Consider the following 5,511-nt stretch of genomic DNA (forward strand, 5'->3'; position numbering starts at 1 on the left):
TCTCTCTCTCTCTCTCTCTCTCTCTCTCTCTCTCTCTCTCTCTCTCCCCCTCTCTCCCTCTCTTCCTCTCTCTCTCTCTCTCTCTCATGCATGCACTCTGTCATAAATAAAGAGTACAATGTCTAAAATTTAAATAGCAGAAATATCCATAAATTGAAAGCAATCCCTATCAAAATTCAACTTCATATGGAAATGCAAAGGACCCCAAATAGCCAAAAATTAAATTTAAAAAAAGAGGATTAACATTTTTCAGTTTTAAAGTTTACTACAGGACAACAGTAACCAAGACACTGTGCTGCTGATATAAGGATAACTTTGAAAATAAATGGAATATAATGGAGAGTCCAGAAATAAATTTTCTTTGATCAATTTTTGACAAGGATGCTAAAACCATTACATGGGAAAATAACTGTCTTTTCAATATATGATGCTAGAACAGCAAATATTTGCATGGAAAGAATGGATTTCTACCCCTACTTCATACTAAATGTAAAAATTAACTCAAAATAGATCATATACCCAAATTAAGAGCAAAAACTATAAAATCTTTGAAGGAAATATAGGTGTAAATATTTAAGAGTTTCTTAAAAATGATATTAAAATCAGAAGAAACCAAAGAAAAAAAGATAGGTTGAACTTCATCAAAATTTAAAACTTTTGGGACCAGCAGTTAGTGTAATGGCTATATTGCTGAATTCTCATGTAGCCGACCGTGGTTCGAGTCCCGGACCCTGTGGCTTAAACTCACAGGCTCTGGGCACATGTGCATGCATGTCCAAGATCCCAAGATGATAATGAAGGAGAAGGGATTGTGGCGTGGCCATCCCCCTAAGGGGTGATTTCTCGCTTTCTGTCTCTATGTCTCTGTCTGTCTGGCGAGCGCACGCGCCCTACAGTGAAAATCTCTCCAAAAAAAAAAAAAAACAAATGAAAACTTTTGTATCAAAGGACGCCATCAAGAAAGCAAAAAGACAGCCCACAAATGAAAGTCCATATTTGCAAATCATAGACCCGATAAGGATTTAATATCCATAATACATAAAGATCTTTTATAATGTGACAATAAAAGTAAAACACAATTAAAAAGTAGGTAATGGTGGGCCCGCTGTTGGCATGGAGATTAAGGCAGTTAGATCCCACATAGCTGACTCCGTGGTTTGAATCCCAGACCTGGGGCCTTGAAAATCACACCAGGTGCATGTGCTTCAGTGCCCAAAATCCCAAGAGGAGAATGGAAGAGAAGGAATTGCAGCAACCCCACTGGGGTTGAGTGTGATTTCTCACTTTCCCTCCGTCTGTCTCTCTGACTGTGCCTCTTTCTGGTGAGCACATGAACTCTACTGCAAAATCTAAAACAAAACAAAGTAATAACAACAAAAAACTGATCATAATAACAAGATTTATTTTTAGAGAGAGGGAATTTTTGCTATAGGATGCATGCACTCGCTAGAGAGACAGACAGAGATAGAGAGACAGAAAGTGAGAAATAATCCCCCTGGGGTGGGGGGGGGTGGCCATGCCACAATCCTTTCTCCTCCATTCTCCTCTAGGGATTTTGGGCATTCCCACACACATGCGCACACGCACGCACGTGCATCAGGCGTGATTTTGTTTTGTTTGTTTTGTTTTGTTTTGTTTTGTTTTGTTTTAGAGAGATTTTTGCTACAGGGTGCATGCACTTGCCAGAAAGACAGAGAGTAACAGAGAGACAGAGAGCAAGAAATCACCCCCTGGAGGGGGATGACCATACCGCAATCCCTTCTCCTCCATTCTCGTCTTGGGATCTTGAGCACACATGTACACGTGCCTGGCGTGAGTTTAAGCTGCTGGATCCGGGACTCAAACAGCGGTCGACTTCATGGGAGTCCAGAGACATAGCCATTACGCCAACTGCTGGTCCCCTGGTGTGAGTTTTAAACCATCGTGTCTGGGACTTGAACTGCAGTCTACTATGTGGGAGTCCAACAACTTAACCATTACGCTATCTGCTGGTCACAAAAGATACATTTTTTTAAATCAAGTTTAAAAAAATGGACAATGGTTTTGAATAGATAGTTCTCCAAAGAAGATATCCAAGTGACAAATAAGCACATGAAAAGATGCACCACGTCATTAGTCATTAAGGAAATGCAAATCAAAACCATAGTGAGATACCCACTCAGATATCGTAATTTCACTCAGGAGCCCTGTGGCTTAGTAGAGTAATGCACTTTTCTTGTCTCCTGCTGATGCCTGGCTTCCATCGCTCCAGAATTCTGTTATTCCCATGAAGTCAGGAACTGAACTCCATGGCAGCATCTCCTATCTTCATTTCCAGCCCAGCGAGAACAGTCACTGCAGTCAAGGTTGCTGGCGTTTCTTTCACTTGTGTATTTTCTAATATCTTGGGAAAGAATTCACCACACCTCCTTGGAGGTATGATTAGCAGGTAGCTTGGTAGCTTACACATAAACAATCGTAACATTTCTCTCTTCCAAAGCATTTGACTTCTACTTGTACACTCTTCCCGGGACGATCCAATATTTCAAACTCAGTGATTGCATGTCCCCACTGAGTCCAGATTTTAATAAGACATCACACTGATAAGAGAGGACAAAGTGTCCCAGAGCTAGCAATAGTGGAAAGCATTTTTTACTCCTAGCATTAAAGAGGTAAGGTGAGTATGCAGGTGTCATCAGGACCCTGCCCAATGAAAGCTGTAGCCTTTGGGATAGGAGCCCAGCCACAGTCAACCTGAGACCTAGGGGAGAGAGAGACAAATTAACTCCTGCTGCTGCTTCCCAGCATTGGTCTTTCCAATGGAAGCCAGAGGGCAATGGAGCCCAGTTGGTTTATTTTATAAAGACAACCTTCCAAGGAACAAAAACTACAGCAGAGAGAGTAAATAGTGAATTTGGAAAAAAAAAAAAAAAGTAGAAAATATCCAATACACATGTCATTGTGTAAAGAATTTCATTTTTTAACAGCTGCATAGAATTTCATTGCATCAATATATTATGATTTACATGTGACTGGTGCTCTGCTGATAGATATTTAGGTTGTTTCTAATCTCTTCACAAACACTACTGTAATGAATAGCACTGCATATGTGATAGGTTTTGTTTTGGCAAAAACATGACATGCGCAGAGTACAGCAGCAGGCTGAAGGAGTAGGAGGCACTCTGACCTGAGATGCACCCTGGACCCCAGACCGCAATGAGCACCCCGACAGTGCCCTATTGGAAAGGCCAGTGGGAAGCAGCAGCAGGGAGCAAAAATAATACAACAATTGAAAAAATTGCATCCCTTAAAATCTCCTAATGAATTAACAGTTCAACCATGTCAATCGATACATATCATTTTTGAGGATGCTAATCAAACTCCACAGCTGTTACCAATTAAATATGAGACCCCCCAAATCAACATATGACATTAAGCCAGGCATTTCACCTTAAGAATAATAATAAAAAGAAACAAATGACTACAAAAAAACAACAACAACAAAGCAAGTTGTTAACATACCCGAGAAACCTGTCCTCGGAGCTTATCATGGCCAAACTGTGCAATCGAAGGTTAATTGGTTTAGAAAACTCCTACAAGTCAAAGATGAAGTGGCTGTGCTCCTATCCCAAAGGCAACAACAAAGAACCTTTGAACTGCTGTCTCTAAAGCCACCAAGGCCCAGCCTGTACACAGCAGCACTGTGGCAGTGAAAAGTGATAGAACCTCATATATGATGGCTACCACTAAATCTGTGAACACCACGTCCCAGAACACACAACTGGGGTGACCTCCTATTAGAAGTCTCCACAGTAACACCCAGGACATGGTAAAAGGAGGCATCAGTAGAACCTCTGCCCACGTTACAATCCAGAAAAGAATGATTATAACCAAAAACATGTTCATCTAGTGTCAAAACCGGTTCTGAGGATATAAAAAGAATTAAGTCACTATCAAGAAGTATCACACCTAGGGGCCAGCAGACGGCACAGCAGTTATGTCACTGGACTCCCAGATGGCCTCCCACAGTACGAGTCCCAGACTTGGTGGCGTGAAACTCACCCTGGGCACGTGTGTGTGCATGCCTAAGATCCCGGAAGGAGAATGGAGGAGAAGGGATTGTGGTGTGGCCATCCCCCCCGGGGGTGATTTCTCACTTTCTGTCTCTCTGGCAAGCAAACTCACCTTAGAGTAAAAATCTAAGAAAAAAGAAGCATCGCATCTGAAACTGTGGTCAGGCCTGCTTCATCTTCTAATACAAAACTAATAGAAAAGTCTAAAGCCAATGAGCAACAAACACACACTATAGCAAAAGTAACTGCTGAGGGAAGATCAGCTCAGTCCATGAACCTGCAGAGAAAAGCTTGCCTGAGTGGAAAGCTGGCAGAGGGAGAACGAGAAAAGGACACTGAACTCAGTAGTTACCCAGTCTGAACCCAAAGGATAAAATGAAAACCAGTTAGGTCCTTCTGACAATCATGGCAGATCAACAAAGATTATTTACTTAAAAAAAGTGAACAAGACATTTTCTGAATGCCTGAGCCTGGTTAATTAGAAATACTCAAAAGAAGAAATATTGGTCACACCAAATGACTTGATTAAAAAATATTACAGATGCCAGCAGGTGGAATGGTGGTTAAGGGTGCTGGACTCCCATGTGGCTGACCATGGTTAGAGTCCCAGACCTGGCAGCTTGCTTTCTCACTTTCCTTCTTTCTCTCTCTCTCTCTTTCTCTCACTCTGTCTCTCTCTGGTCAAATTGAAAGAAGAAAGGAATAAACAAGAAAGAAAGAGAAAGAAAGAAGAAAGAAAGAGAGGAAGAAAGAAAAAGAAAAAGTTAAAGAAAATAATTCTTTTTAAAAATTTCATATGCCAAAAAACTTGTTAAATATTAGATATGTCTTGCATGTATTAAACCAATCACAAGTCCTGTTGAAAATATTATCCCAGTCTATGAGCATTCTGTCAGGAGCTCAGCCCGTTGAAGAGATGGGTGTGCCATTATAGATATTCTTGCAATGAAAACATTAAAAAAAAAAAAAAAAAAAAACTTAGTTTGGAAAAAAAAAATGCTGAGTAGGACTATGTAACCAAGAACAAATCCATGAAGTTGAATATACAGGTGTAAATCTAAAGCCAGGAAAATGAAGAATACACATCAAAGTGTCGTATTTCAGGACTGCAAAAAGGAGCAAGATGACAAAACAAAAGATTCAACCTGTTATATGAAAACACCCAATGCAGGGAACCAGCAGTTAGCGTAATGGCTATGTCGCTGGACTCCCACGTAGTCGACCATGGTTTGTGTCCTGGACCCGGTGGCTTAAAACTCACGCTGGGCGCGTGTGCGTGCGTGCCCAAGGTCCCGAGAGGAGAATGGAGGGGAAGGGATTGCGGCGTGACCATCCCCCCTGGGGAGTGATTTCTCGCTTTCTGTCTCTAATGTCTCTCTCTGCCTGTCCGGCGAGTGCACGCACCCTAGTGAAAATCTCTCAAAAAAAACAAAACAAAACAAAACAAAACAAAAACACC

At 41.3% G+C, this 5,511-nt stretch overlaps 1 pseudogene; it reads left to right on the forward strand.

Annotated features, from left to right (window-relative positions):
• Window positions 1–4,964, forward strand: part of LOC102480251 (cytoskeleton-associated protein 2-like) — a 6,755-nt pseudogene extending 1,791 nt beyond the window's left edge.
• The last annotated feature ends 547 nt before the right edge of the window (window positions 4,965–5,511 follow it).

Source organism: Tupaia chinensis, unplaced genomic scaffold (genome assembly GCF_000334495.1).
Source record: "Tupaia chinensis unplaced genomic scaffold, TupChi_1.0 Scaffold144010_1, whole genome shotgun sequence".
Taxonomy (NCBI): domain Eukaryota; kingdom Metazoa; phylum Chordata; class Mammalia; order Scandentia; family Tupaiidae; genus Tupaia; species Tupaia belangeri.